The sequence below is a fragment of the Oenanthe melanoleuca genome, chromosome 27 (genome assembly GCF_029582105.1).
Source record: "Oenanthe melanoleuca isolate GR-GAL-2019-014 chromosome 27, OMel1.0, whole genome shotgun sequence".
Lineage (NCBI taxonomy): Eukaryota > Metazoa > Chordata > Aves > Passeriformes > Muscicapidae > Oenanthe > Oenanthe melanoleuca.
Window position 1 is genome coordinate 6,278,634 of NC_079360.1, and position 14,091 is coordinate 6,292,724.

At 50.5% G+C, this 14,091-nt stretch overlaps 1 long non-coding RNA gene across 1 annotated transcript; it reads left to right on the forward strand.

Annotated features, from left to right (window-relative positions):
- Nucleotides 1–8,873: 8,873 nt before the first annotated feature.
- On the forward strand, nucleotides 8,874–13,759 carry LOC130264258 (uncharacterized). Its single transcript, XR_008842447.1, has 5 exons — nucleotides 8,874–9,011; nucleotides 9,684–9,816; nucleotides 9,926–10,292; nucleotides 10,379–13,527; nucleotides 13,683–13,759. It is a non-coding gene; the product is annotated as an uncharacterized LOC130264258 (long non-coding RNA).
- The last annotated feature ends 332 nt before the right edge of the window (nucleotides 13,760–14,091 follow it).

Consider the following 14,091-nt stretch of genomic DNA (forward strand, 5'->3'; position numbering starts at 1 on the left):
CATCCACAATGATTCTTGGATTTTTTTTAAAGCACTGTGCTGAAAGACATAACAATTTAAGAGATGCATTTTTTTATTTAATCAAATCAAGTGCAGATCCATGTGATTACAGGATGAATTATGCAGTAATATTATGACCCTGTCATAAAAATGGAAAATCAGTGGGCAGTGTGTGAACTCAAAGTTTTCCTAAAAAACAACCTGTAAATATCTGCAGAGGAGGCAGCGTTCTTGGAAAACAATGATTCATGCAGGTTTTGTTTCCTTTCCTTGCCATCCTGCGCACAACAAGGAGCTAACATGGGTAGTGGCTGCTAGCATGTTTGTCTTACACCAACTGCTTCACGTCTGAGAAGAAAAGGAATCCTTTAGAAGATGGCCTATAAATATTTGTCCTGGTTCTCTATTTTTTAATTATTTTCCCTTGGATGAAGCACTTTCATTTCTAGTCACATTCTCCACTTGTCCTGGCTTTTGATATTTTGTTTCTCTTGCTCAGAATTCATTAAATCAACATTTTGCCATAAAGAGATTCCCGAATAACCTGGAACGTGTTCAGATGATCACAGGGGGAGGGATCAGCATATACAGAGAACAGAGAATGCAAATATAATTCAGTCAGTGTTATATGTCTGAGCAGGATGGATTCTCTCAGCATAACCCAGAGAGGGGGAAGATGCTGATCTACAGGTGAATCCTTTTATTCTAATGACAGAACATGGAGAGTAAAGTAGGAAAAAGTTTTCCTCAGCAATCACCACCTAACATAGCCATGTTACTCCTGAACAAACATTCCAAAATAAACTCAGAGTATCCTGATTTACCAGATGTTTGGCATATTTTTTTAAATTCTGACTTTTCAGAGGGAATGCAGGCAGAGGAATCACAAGGAAGCCAGCACTGCAGATGTGCTGATACAGACACAAGGCCTTGTCCCACTTGAAGCAGCATTAGCTCACTGCTAAACAGAGCGAAAGTTCTACAGTAAATAAAGGCACAACCTGCTTTATACAGACAGGACACCTTCCCACACCCTTATTCTGGCTTTGTTTCTTCATAGAATCTTGGAATATCCTAAACTGGAAGGAATGCAAAAGGATCATCAAGTCCAGCTCCTGGCCATGCATAGGACACCCAAACAGAAAGCAACAAAAGAAGGGAAACTGAGTATTAAAAGCCTCATTCTGTCAGAGCACTGAAGGCAGCTCCCAACAGTTTAAAACACAAGAGTAATCCAAAGTTGTAGCTTTGTTGCTGTAAGAGGTGAGTTTAGTGCCATCACATCCCATAGCAGAGGGGAAAGGTCAGCCCTGCAGAACATGGGCCAGCACAGCTCCTCAGCCACTGATCTTAATCTTTCTCTTCTCTTTCCAATCTGCAGCTGATATTCCTTTCCTACAAAGAATCGTGGAATCATTAAGGTTGGAAAAGATCTTGAAGGTGATCAACTAAACACCACCGTGTTCACCACTAAGCCATCTCCTCAAACGCCACATCCTCACATTTTTCAAATGCTTCAATTGTAAACGTGTGATATGCAGGCCTGAAATGCAGTATATGTGCAGTTGTCATTTTCCCACAAATATATAGACTTTTTGCAATTGATCCATTTCAAATATTACAGCAATTTGTAAAGCATATTCATACCTCTTCATGTTGGTGTTGAATCTTTAGCCTCACTGTGATAGAATATTTAAAATGAAAGTAGTCTATTGAATGTTGACGTTAATTCATATGATAGTGTGAGTTGGAAGGGACCTGAAAGCTCATCTTGTTTCCACCCTGTGCCATAGGCAGGGTCACCTTCCTCTAGATCAGGCTGTTCCAAGACCCATCCAACCTGGCCTTGGACATTTCCAGGGATGGAGCAGCCATAGACTCTCTGGGCACCAATTCATTGCAATGCTATCTTTTATAATCTACAAACTATTCAGGCAGAATCCCTCCAGAAGTATAAGACAAACCAGATTTTAAATCGGATTTACGGTGCCAGTCATTCGCAGGCAGTCAGAATCCACTCACTATACACAGATTGCAGATAAATGGGAAATGGTTACCTTGGACATGGCAGGTCATCACTAGCATTTACTGCAGAAGATTAAAAGAACCAGCTGCAGCTGACAACAGACTGGGTTGAAGCTGCGCAGGTACAGGAATCTGCTCTGCTTCAGTGAGGCTGTGACACACACACACACACACACACACACACACACCTCATTAAAATAACACTAATCCATTATTGTGAAGGTGATAAAAATCTATTCTCTCAAAAAAACTAAGATCAACTTTCACCATCCATTTGCTAAATAGGCGGAACGTGAAATTGCTTCCCCTGACAATAAGCATTCTGGGAGGACAGTACATGCACAGCACAACGTAACAGGAAATTTGAAATAAGAGCACACAAGGCATTAAGTGTCACCACTTGTTAGTGCTGACATATGGGACTAATCACGGTCCCTTTAAGGGCTGATGTTAAGTTTGTCATTTTTACAAGGATTGAGCAATGTTAAATGTCACTGTGGGCAGGTATAATTGTTATTTTGAAGAAAATGGATACCAGATATGAAGGGTCGTGTCTACAGCTGGTGTAACAAGCTGGTACTGCCTCTTTCAGGACAGCAGAGTGATCCCAAATAAAATCATATAATCACTATGGGTTGGAAGTGACCTTAAAGACCATTTTGTTTCAAACCCCTGCCATGGGGAGGGACACCTTCCAGTAGATCAGGTCACTCAAATCATCTTGGAACCTTCTTGCTGTATCCAAACAAATTCTCACACGCTGCTAAAAAATCCTCCAAACTCAATAAAAGCTGCGCAACCAAAAACAGTGCTTACAGCTGCCCCAAGAAGCACACGCACAAATTAATCTCAGGCTTTGGGATACACAAATTCCATGGCCAAAGTTAAGCGCTTGCCCTTAAGTTCAGAATATTCATTAAATGGATCATCACCATCTTCATGATTTCCTATATTTTACTAATTCACATCCTTCTCCACAAGCAGATTGTTTTCAAAACCGCTCAAAGTACTGGGGGGATAAAACAGAAGGAATGAGAACCAGAGCAGAAACTAGGAGAAACTTCCAAAGAGCGTTTCAACACCAACTTGTCCTTGAACACGACACTGGATCAGGTGCAGATCTGGGAAGGATAGGATGCAGCTCTTTCCACCCAGGCAGATGGTCTGCCTTTAATTATTCTTCAGCAGCATGTGTTGAATACAACTTTTTTTTTTCTTTTTTTTTCCCCCAGTAAAAAAATGGACTGCTGTCTGTCACACTGAACATTCCTGTGAGAGAAACCATGGAGGGGGAGGCCCCCACAAAACAGGGATCTTTCCGCAGTACTCCACAGCAATTATTTCACATCAAAAAGACCAAAGTTGACAAAATGAACATATGACCAAAATCCTGGGCAATATTAAAAAGCACTGGCTGCATTAAGAGTTGGTTGCTTGGTAACAGCTCCTGCCATGATCTGCTCAGAAATCAGCCATAAAAGCAACTCTCATGCCATTGCAGCGTTGCTACAGCAACATACACAAGTGATGGATCCCAAGTTAGAGACACACCTTAAGCAAAAATACATTTCCTGTCATTTTAAACACTTTCCAACCCATAAATACGCAGTGTCTGCCATTCTGAGGAGCTCACAGCAAGGCTGGCTCCCGGGGGCTTTGTCACCATTCACATCGGTTGAGAATTTCTAGGTGTTGGAAAGCAATTAGCAAAGAGGAAAAAAACCAAACCATGATGTCTGCAGCCCTGGATTGCGGCACTTCATCAAACACTCGGGTGCTGGCATAGCCACTGTGTCACTGCAGTCCCACAGGACATTCAGGAACAGAGGAGAGGTTTCTCCCTGTAGGTGTGAGCTGCACTGAGGGCAGCAGGGGCTGCAGATGTGTCAGTGGGGCTGTGGCTTGGCAAACACTGTAGGGGCTCAGCAGTCATGCTGCAGGTCCACCTGTGCCTCACACAGGTGGAATCTTTGGCCTGCAAGAGACATCTGCAGCAGATCAGGTGTCTGCTGCCTCTCAGCCCACAGGTAGAGTCCTCATGGGCTAGAGGTGAAGCCTGAGATAACTGACCAAGCAGGGAGGACCTATTTTGCAGGAGGGCAAATCGCACCTTTGGATGACTGACCATGAACTTGCTTTTCAGGACTCCTGAGTAACACAGGATAAACAGCTCAGATGGAGACACCTATGTACGAGACACACTTTGATCTGAGAACCTGTCTGCTGCTCTCTCAGGGCCCCTCTGTGTCCAGCTGTAACACAGTTATATAGAATCTTGGTATGGTTTGAATTGGAAGGACCTTAAAGTCCATCTCATTCTGCCTTCCGTGAGACCAGGCTCATCCAAACCCCGTCCAATCTGGCCTGGAACACTTCAGGGATGCAGCAGCCACAGCTGCTCTGGACAACCCGTGCCAGGGCCTGCCCACCCTCACAGGGAAGGATTTCTTCCTGAAGTCCCATCTAATCCTGCCCCCTGGCAGTGGAAAGCCATTCCCCCTTGTCCTGTCACTCCAGGCCCTTGTCAAAAGTTCTCTTCAGCTCTCTCAGAGCACCTGTAGGCACTGCAGGGGGCTCTAAGGTCTCTCAAAGCCTGGTCTAGCTCCAGGCTGAATACTTCCAGCTTTCTCAATCTCTCTCCATAATAGAGGTGTTCCAGCCCTCTGATCATAAAAACTAACTGAAGAGCTGCCATGTCCTAAAACAATCAGTCTGATGGGGGAAAAGTTTACTATAACCATGTAAAAGAGTAAGTTTATTGACTCCCAGAAGCAAGTCTTTGCCCTGAAGTGAAAGAGTTCAGTCACTTTGCAGCACGTCAGCCTTAACCCAAAGTGTGCTTTCTTGGCTCCAGCAGCTGCTGTCCATGACCTCCACACAGAGATCCTGCCACTAAACCAGACACTTACTTTGACAAGGAGCTTCACTTTTCAGAATCAATCAGTGCCAGTATCTAATAATGTCAGGTCTGTGTTCATCTCATGGGTGGTGCCAGATCCTCAGGCAAGTACCAAGTGCAATGATGAGCACAGACACAGAGCTCCTCTGTCTGAGCTGAGACACACCAGTGACTGGCAGCCGAGGAGGAAGTGGGTTAACAAAAGCCGAATTCTTTTTTCTCTGAAAATGTCTAAAACGGACCCACAAACCAAATTACAAAATAATTACACTCCACCTTGAGCTGAACACAAAAAGGTTATTCACTACAAAGCCCTAGCAACCATCTTAGCCTTAAAGGAAAAGAAAGCAGATTGCCAAAGCAGTAATGAAATGACACACAACTACTAATTTCATGTCTGTTTTTCAGAGGTCTGTAATAATAACCAGTAATTCCTTACAAAGCATCCATTCTTGCTTCGTAATTTCTACCTAAGGATATTAAAAGGCTTAACCATTCCCTGGCTATCTCTTTTAGGAAGATAATGTCCACTTTATGCCTTAAGTATAGGTAGGCTTATTATTTTTTAAGGGAAAAAAATCAAATTTATAAGGGAGTGAGTCATATGAGTCCAAAGGGCTAAGCAGGACCAGTAATGACACCTGGACAGGAAGATTTATTTATTCCATGGCCCAGTATGTGGCAGTTTGGTGGCCTCAGCACAGCTTCAAGGCAGAAGGTCACCTTGCAGAGCCTTGACAGCTCTGGACAGAAAAGAATGAGGCCTGCACCAAACAAAGCTGCAAAGGTTTATGTTGGAACTAGTTGAAAAGATGATTTATTGTCCCCATTTGTGCATCTTCCAAGAGGTCAAGCAAACAGAGATCTGAAAATAATAGCAAAGGCAGGCAGGATTAGGAAGAACTCCTCTAATTGTGCCTTAACACAGTGTTAATCACATAGAAGAATTCAGTTCCAGAAGCAGAAATCTTTGTGCAGCTCCTGTGATCAGCCACTTGAGAGAAGGAACTGCCTCGAAACATCGATCCTGCTGTCTGACTCAGGATTAACATTAATAGGTCTACTGGTCTCATCCAGCTGCTCTGATGTATAGGAATAGATGTATAGGAATAATAGAGTGTATAGGAATAAAACAGGCTACAAAGATACGTGTGGTGTCAGAAAAACGCCAAACATTTTCACATAAGGTCCCTACTCAACAGAAACAGGTGCAGGGCATACAAAAGTGAGATTACACAGGAGGAATTTCAGTGAGCAGCCTCCAACAGATGGCTGCCACTCCTCGAGAGTTCATCCAACACTCATTCAACTCCTCAGCAGCCAGTGCAGGGTCTACTCTGGTTTGAGCTGGGGAAACCCCCAGGGTATTTGGGCAAGGCAGTGGCTGCACAGGCTGAGTTGCTGTTTGAATTCCTGGGGCTCCAGGACTGAACTCCTTGTTCTTTCTCCAAAGGACAAGTTGTGCTCCTCATCGATGGGATGCAATGATCCAAACCCCTGCATCAACCTCAGCTCAAATAGCATCATCAGATGACCTCCAGCACCTTTACAGTGCTTCCAACACTAACCAGACCCTGAATGTACGGGTTTGGTCCCCAGTGACAGTTTTCGCCCAACGTTCCCTAGGAATTCCAAAAGGTAACCTATAGCATAACACCGCAACCACTTTCTATCACTGTGTGCTGGATAAAAAGCAATTAAATGAGCATATTTTTATTTACATATGAAAGAGCTGAAGTAAAATATTCTGTGCAGGCTATGCAGAAAAATATGAAATTTCTTCTTCTTCACTAATGAACTACTGTGTGTAATAAAATTATTCTCATTTCACCCATGATAGATCTGGTTTAATTTTTGAAGCAGGGAAATTTATACATGTAATTTGTAGAAGGGGGGAGCCAAATTTCAAGAGATTCACTTCAAAACAATCAGGCATTTATTTATGTAGCACCCTTCAGAAGAATTATCTGAAGGCACTTGACAATGCAAAAATAACTCTACTTGGCAAATGTCCAGGAGGGTGGTTGCTGCTGCTGATGACCATGACTTCAGACACTGTTTGTATGGCACACAGATTCCTTAAGGCTGGCTTTTTCTACCCAAATTTGCTTTGTATCCTAAAGTTACAACTCCAGTCACTCCACACAGGTATTTGTTGAGAGTTCAGGCACACAGATTGTCTATTGGCCAACCCTTGTCTGTTGGCCTGTGAGCTGACAACTCACCTTCCTCACCCATCTTTTGGGGCAACAGTATTCCCTCCTATGCTCCAGGCAGGCCTCTGATTTATTTCTGCATTTGAGAAGGACATAGGAGGGGACAGGAAGCTGGCTAAGCCCTTTTTGCATTCTGCATGCCCTGGTGTAACACAGGGCTGTGTGTCCTGGGACAGAGGAACTGCAGAACAGAAGCTCTCATTAAGCTTTATAGAAAATATATAGCAGCCTTAAAAGCAAAGTCGAGTTCCTGGAAACACTCAGGAAATGTTGCATTGTAGGGTATTGCTCCCTCTCTCATAGGCTCTCTTTAGCAAAGTGGTAAATACAGAATCCAGTGGCAAGCAGATTCTTAGCTTACCTCCTCATGATTTTTAAACCGTTTAAAGTGAAAAATAAGCATAAGAGAAAAACAATGATGAATATGAAACAAAGATTTCCTCAGCTCCCCATGTTTTGAGATGAGCTCTGAGCTAAACCCAGGTGAAGCTCCAGGAGCGCAAGTGTGCAGTCCTGCTGGAGCAGAGCTGTCCAGCAGTGCCCCTGGGGAATCTGTAGTGTTCACTGCTGGCCTTGGAGAAAAACTCACCAAACCCAGCCCAGGGGGCCTGGGATCCCCAGCCCATCCAGGGCCAACTGCAGGCACTCTGAACTGAGGCCACTGTGTGCACCAGGCTCTGCTGTGTGTGAGTCTGTGTGTGACCCACCCCTGAGCCCCGGTATTGCCTCCCAAACACCACAAAAACCTCTTGTGTCATCGGAGAAAACCCTGGAGCAAATTTGTGTCCCAATGTGATCAACAAGAAATACAGAATTAGCTCGATAGGAATGCTCTTTCTGATGGAAACGTAACCTCTATAAACTGTGAGGTTTTTATAGGGATACTGGCTCAAGAATTCAGTGACTGCAGGTATTCCATACCACAGGTTCCTGAGATTGCTTGGGTATCCAGAGTTTATAGTGCTGGTTAAACTGGTAGAGCTGAGGATACTTAGCAGTTTTCAGAGACTTGAGATCTTTATCACAGAGCAGGAACATCAAGCACAGAGCAAAGGGGTCTCTCTGAGAGTGCAGGAGCTCAGTGAAAACAGCAACAAGGTACTCCACTATGTGTGCTCTTAGAAAAGCAAAAACAAATTTAGCTATTGACATGAGCACAGACACTGGGGCAACCCTCCTTACTTTGGGCCTTGGCATCAGCCCACAGAGCATGATTCAGAAAAGTACTGAGTAAGATCAAGAAGTGTTTGTAGTGACCTAGACAAATGTTCCTGACCACTGAGGTATCTGAAAAATCCTCCACATACTAGTTCATGCTAAAGTAAATAATCCATCTTCACTGTGCTGTGCTAAACATGCCTGTATTGTAACAGGAAAAGCCCCCTGCCAAGCACCACCTCAGAGAAGAAGTGATTTGTACTAGGGGCACACACCCCAGTTAACATGTACAAGTTAAACAGAATTTTCTTTCAGTCCATCCCAGGTGCTACTTGATCACCAAATACACACAGAGAACTCAGTGAGGTTCCGTGGGGTTGTCAAATCCTGCTCCAAGCCCACCTGATGTCCCTTTGACTCCAATGCTTTCCTCAAGGAGCTGGTAGAACTTTGCAATATTTGCCGGGTGCCGTCCCCCTTTAAATCCCCCTCAGCCCCGCCCCGCGCATGCGCTTTGGGGCCCCGCGCACCAGTGCAGGACCCGCCCCTGGGCCCGCCCCGCCCGCCCGCCCCCTTCAAGCGCGGCCGAGCCGCTCCCGCCCCGCTCCTTTTAGAAACATTCGTGCTGGGACGCGGCGGGATCCTCGTCCGAGCGCTGTGCCGTGGCGACCCTGGGACCGCCCCTGGTGCTGCCCGAATCCTGAGGCGCTCAGGTAGGACCAGGGGTGGGGTCTGGGTTTTGCCGGTGCTGGCTGGGGGTTCCGGGCGGTGCCGCCTCTCCCCGGGCCGGCCGGGTGCGGGTAGCGGGGCCGGGATCGGGATCGCCGCAGGCAGCAGCAGCAGTAGCCGCCCCGGACGGGCGCCGAAGCTGAGCCCGGCGCTGCCGCTGCCGCTCCCGCTCCGCTGCGGCGGCCGTGGCACTCTGGACACGGTCCCGCTGCGGCCGCGGGGAGCCGGGGCTCTGCCGGTAACCGCGCCCGGAAGAACGGCGGCGGGATCTCCCCGTGTAGACGCTGCATCGCGGCTGGAGCCGGCCGGGGCGCGGGGGGCGCCGTGCCAGCCCTGGGAGCCCCAAATCCCGGCGCTCCCGGTGCCCCCGTCCCGCGGAGGCCCCGCAGCCCTGAGCGCGGAGCAGCGCCCGGCTCCCCGTTCCCGTGCGCGCACAGCCCCGGGGCTGCTGCCCGCGCACCCCTGCGGAACGAGCGGGGCTGAGGCGCGGGAGGAGCCGCTCGGCGGGGCCGGGCACGGTTCCGCTCGGGCTGTTTCTCATTCACCTGCCAGATGGGATGCTCCCCCTCTCCCTTGCTTTGCAACTCCAAAAAGCTCTGCAATGGCAAAGCCTCTTTTAATAAAACTCTGCTGAGGGTTTTCCTCTTTACTTCCAGGTCACAGGATATACTGGGATTGAGAGGGTTCCTGAAATCCGACTCTCGAGGACACGGCCTGTGGGAGAATTGAACTCACAACCTTGGCGCTACCTGGACTGTGCTCCAACTGACTGAGCCCTCTGCATCCCAGGTATGAAACTCCCAAGGATGGGAATCATTGGCTCCAGCAAGCTGCACAGAGGTCTCAGTGCCTCCCACTCACTGCCAGCAATACTCCTTGGTGTTTCTGTGTGTCCCAGCTGCGAGAGGCAGGAGGAGGCCAGGAGCCCCCGAAAGGCATCCGGCACCTCTTGTCCTTGGGCCCTCGGGGCAGGAGCTGTGCCTGCAGTGTCCTGCCCGTGCCAAGCACACGGCCCGGGATGGGCGCTGGGTGCCCGGCCGGCGCTGGCACGGACACGGCTCAAGGGCTGCCCGTGGCTCCTGGGCCAGGGGCTGCTCTGAACAGGCTCCTGGAGATGCTTCAGCCTGGATACAGGCCACTGACAGCCCAAAAGCAGCCCAAGGAGCAGCTAGCGTGTCCTGGTGATGGTGGCACGGGCTGTGTGCAGAGGGGCTCAGACAGCAATTCCTGGTTCCAGCCTCCCAGAGCTCCCAGGCAGCTGCCAGGTATGTCCTGTCCACCCCAATTGCCTTCCCTTCCCTTCCTGCCTGAGGCCTCGTTCAGCAGCAGCAGCAGCAGCACTGAAGCCAAGGCAGTCTTCCCTCACAGCTGCCAACCGACAGCCTGCAGAGATGCCTTCAAATCAAAGGTTCAGGTGGGATGAAGTTTTGTTTGGACGAAGGTGGGAGTTTCCAGGGAGGCAGCTGGAAGTGCAGAAGGGATGGAAAGCTTTCCCAGGTGGGTCCCACTGGAGGTGTGCTGAAGGCAGGGATGTGCACCCTTTGCTGAGGGAAAAGAACTTGCAGAGGCCACTGCTGAGGCTCTGAAAGGAGCTGAGCTGCTGCAGGGAGAGATGTCCTCCCGTGGGCACGGGGAGCTGCCTTGGCACGGGACGGGAGTGCCCCCGGCCCTGCCTTCTCCTGCTTGAAAATATCACCTGGAGCCCCGGCTCAGGGGGGCTAAATCAGCTGAACTCCAGGCAGCTCTGTCAGCTGCCCCCCAGGGACATGGGTGGGGCTGGGGGATGAGGGCTTTAAATAGCCAATTCTTTGGAACAGATGCCTGTCCCTGTCCCGATGCTGCTGAGCTTCCTTGGACGCTCTGCCCGTTCCTGGCACAGCTGGCGTTCAAGGGGCAGCTCTGCACGGGAATATCCACCCTACATGAGGCACTGTGAGGTTATGACATCACATATGAGCATTACTGTAGCCAGCCCAGAGCTGGAGGTTTGTTTTAGAAAGAAAATTTTTGGACTCTGCAAAAGTGAAAGCTCAGTTTCTACAAAAACCATCTGGTTGTGACATTGCACGCTCCAGACACTCTTCTCTCCTTGCCTGAGCAAAAGGTTTTACCTCCTGTACTAAATCAGGAGAAGCACAATGACAGATTTCCACATTCACTAAGCATTAAATAAGGGCTTCAAAAGAAAAATCTGGGCAGCAGTAACTGTAAGAGCACTTGGCTTCAGTCTAACAGGCAAGCCTCAGAACAGCTGTTCACCTTTAGTGCTGCAGAGGTACTTCCAAGACAGTCACTAGAGGTCAGACATCTAGGTCTTATCACCTTTATTTGTGGTGTTAAGATTGCCAGCCCTTAAGGCCAGCAGATCCTGAACAGGGAATGGCCTCCTGCATCAGGCAGGGCTCAGCGTGCCTTTACCTGCAGAAGGTCGGCTGAATCCATACAGGTCTCTGCACTGCAAATGCACATGAACAGTGGAAGAAAGCTCTCCATGTGCTTCCTCAGGTACTTCCCAGTGGCACTGCTCAGACACCAGAGCTCCAACTGCAGCAGGTGAGTCCTGGAGTGCTGGATCAGCATGGCCACAATGGCCAGGGAGGTGAGTGAGCACTGGGCAAGGCAGTGAGCCTGCACCTCGACACCACCTGTGAGAGCAAGGACTGGCTCACTCTGGAGAGCCTGAAGGAAAACTCGCTCCAAATCTCTTCTGGCCGATGCTGACATCAATTTCCCCAAAGCCTTAATGTGCTCTGTGGACAGCAGAAGTTCTCCTTGCTGGGGCTGTCTTTGGTGGCTGTCTGTAAAGAGCTGCACCAAAGTTTGTCCATAGAAGCTTGGAACGGCAAGGCAAGAGCGATCTCGGAGCAGAAGAAGGAGCACGAGAGGCCCTCTGGGCAAAAGGCCTTGGTGGCACGGCCAGGGCACCTTCAAGGTGCCGCGGCTGACTTTGCTTGTGCTGGGCGACCTCCCTGCGTGCAGGGCTGCGTCTTTGCTCTGGTTGGCCTTTGCCGTTGTGCTCCTTTGGCTGCCTGGAGAGAGGGGCAACCCTGTAAGGAGGGTGAGAGCCCCTTTTCTCCGCACCTGAGGGGGGAAACGGAGCTCCCCGAGCCCCCAGCCCGGCCGCCCTGTAAGCGGGGCAGGGCTTTTTCCCAGCCGTGGCAGCTTTCTGCCTGCTGCTGGCCCCTGGCCAGCGTGACCCCCTGTACTCAGGGGCGCGTCACAGCCTCTGTCCCCGTAGCAGCCCTGAAGCGCCTCAGCGCGTCGAGGCCCCTGTGCCCTCCCCACGGTGCGGTGCGGTGCAGGTCTGATGCTTTTGTCTCCTGCTGAGCACTGGGGGTGGCTCCCTTGAGCCCTTTGGCTGCACGGGACTCGCTCCCTCTTCTGGGACAACTGTCTTCCCCTCCCTCCCTTGTCATTGCGTTAGGTGGTGTGAGTGAGCCTGGCGCGTTTGCGCTTTAGCCCCCCTTTAGAAATAGAGCAGGGTAGCTTAGGCTTCCCAGGAGAGCCCGAGGAGCTCTGTGCAGCCACAAGCCGGTCCCCAAAACGCTTGCGTGGACAAAGTGTCTGGCCTCGCCCCTGCTTTCTGCGGAGGGCACGAAGCCGCTTAACGGTAGCGTGGGCAACGTGACCCGCCTGTAGCCAGGGCCTGGGTCTGGGCCTAGGGTGCCCTTTGTGCTGGTGAACTGGCAGCGTGCAGGCCCCTTAACCTGGGCACGTGTCAGGAACTTGCTTGTCCCTTTTTCCCCAGGAGCAGCCCCAGGGCCCTGTAAGCAGAGGTGGGGAGGCTGCCTTAGCCGGGTGACAGGAACGCCTGCGCCCGGGCCTTTGCCCCTAAGCGGGGCGCAGGCCGGAGCCCGTGCTCCGTGGCGCTTGTTGGGGGGGTGCCGGGCTGCGGGGGGCGGCCCCGTAAGCGGGGTTGTGTGCGCCCCCTGGTCTCGGCGGGCGGTTGGAGGGACCCCCTGTAATCAGGCGGGTGTCCCTGGCCCCAGCCTATCAGAGGCATGGGGCCAGGAGTGGTGGGGCCGGGCGTGTGCCCTCCCTTTCGCCGGGGCTGGGCTCCCGGCCCCTGGGGCCCCTGGGGTCCTTGGCCTTTAGGCCGTGAGTTGGGCTGCCTGACTGTGGAGTCTGGTTCCTGTTGCCCTGGGGGAAGGCCGAGCTCCGTGGCTCCCTGGGTGCGGACCGGCCTGTAAGCAGGCTGTGGGTCCGGGCGCCTTTGTGCGCCCTTCAGCTGGCAGCCTGCGTTGAGCGCCCTCGCCGTTAGTGGGGAGTGGGCCCGAATTGGAGAGAAGGAGCCTCCGTAGGCCTCGGGGACCAGGGCCGCCCTGTAAGTCGGGGCCGGTGCTCTGGAGTCCCGGGCATTTTGCAGTGCAGGCAGCGGCTGGGACCGCCCTGTAAGCAGGGGTGCAGCCTCTTGCGCGCTGCTTTGCTTTGTGCCCAGCTTCTTTTGCCCAGAGGGCCCGGCTCCCAGCGCGGCGTTGGACTTTGGCGGACGTCGAGGTGGTGAGCGGAGCTGCAGTTGGGGGCTTTTGGGCAGCTGTTGGGGGGTTCTGTGGGCGGTGGGCTGGCGCGAGGGTCTCGATGCGGGGCCGGTGGGCGGCGGTTCCCTTTGGGAGCTGGAGCTTGTCGGGCCTGAGTGCATCGTCCTCCACTGGCAGGAGCCGAGCGACGGCCGGGCAAGGACAAGCTGGATGAGCGTCAGCTTCGAGGTCAAGAGTGGAACGGCGAGGCAAGAGCGAGCTGCGTTAGGCACTTTCCTTACTGAGGTCTTTTATTGACTGCGTTGTTCCTTTTTATGTATAACGTCTTTTTTATATTTTGTATTGTTTCTTTTATGTTGTTTTATGAATATAAATAAAAATTTAATTTTCATAATTTTTATAATTTCTTTTTTATTATTTCCCAAGATCGTTTTGTGTTTTATGGTCATGTGCCCAATTGGCCCCTGTGTGGTATTGCTATATCTTAGTTCTCTATATTTCCAACAGGAAGAAATACTGATCATTTTAATCAAATGATCCCCAACGTGCAGCAATCTTTCCCCAAATAGCAGTAAGAGGCCGTTTT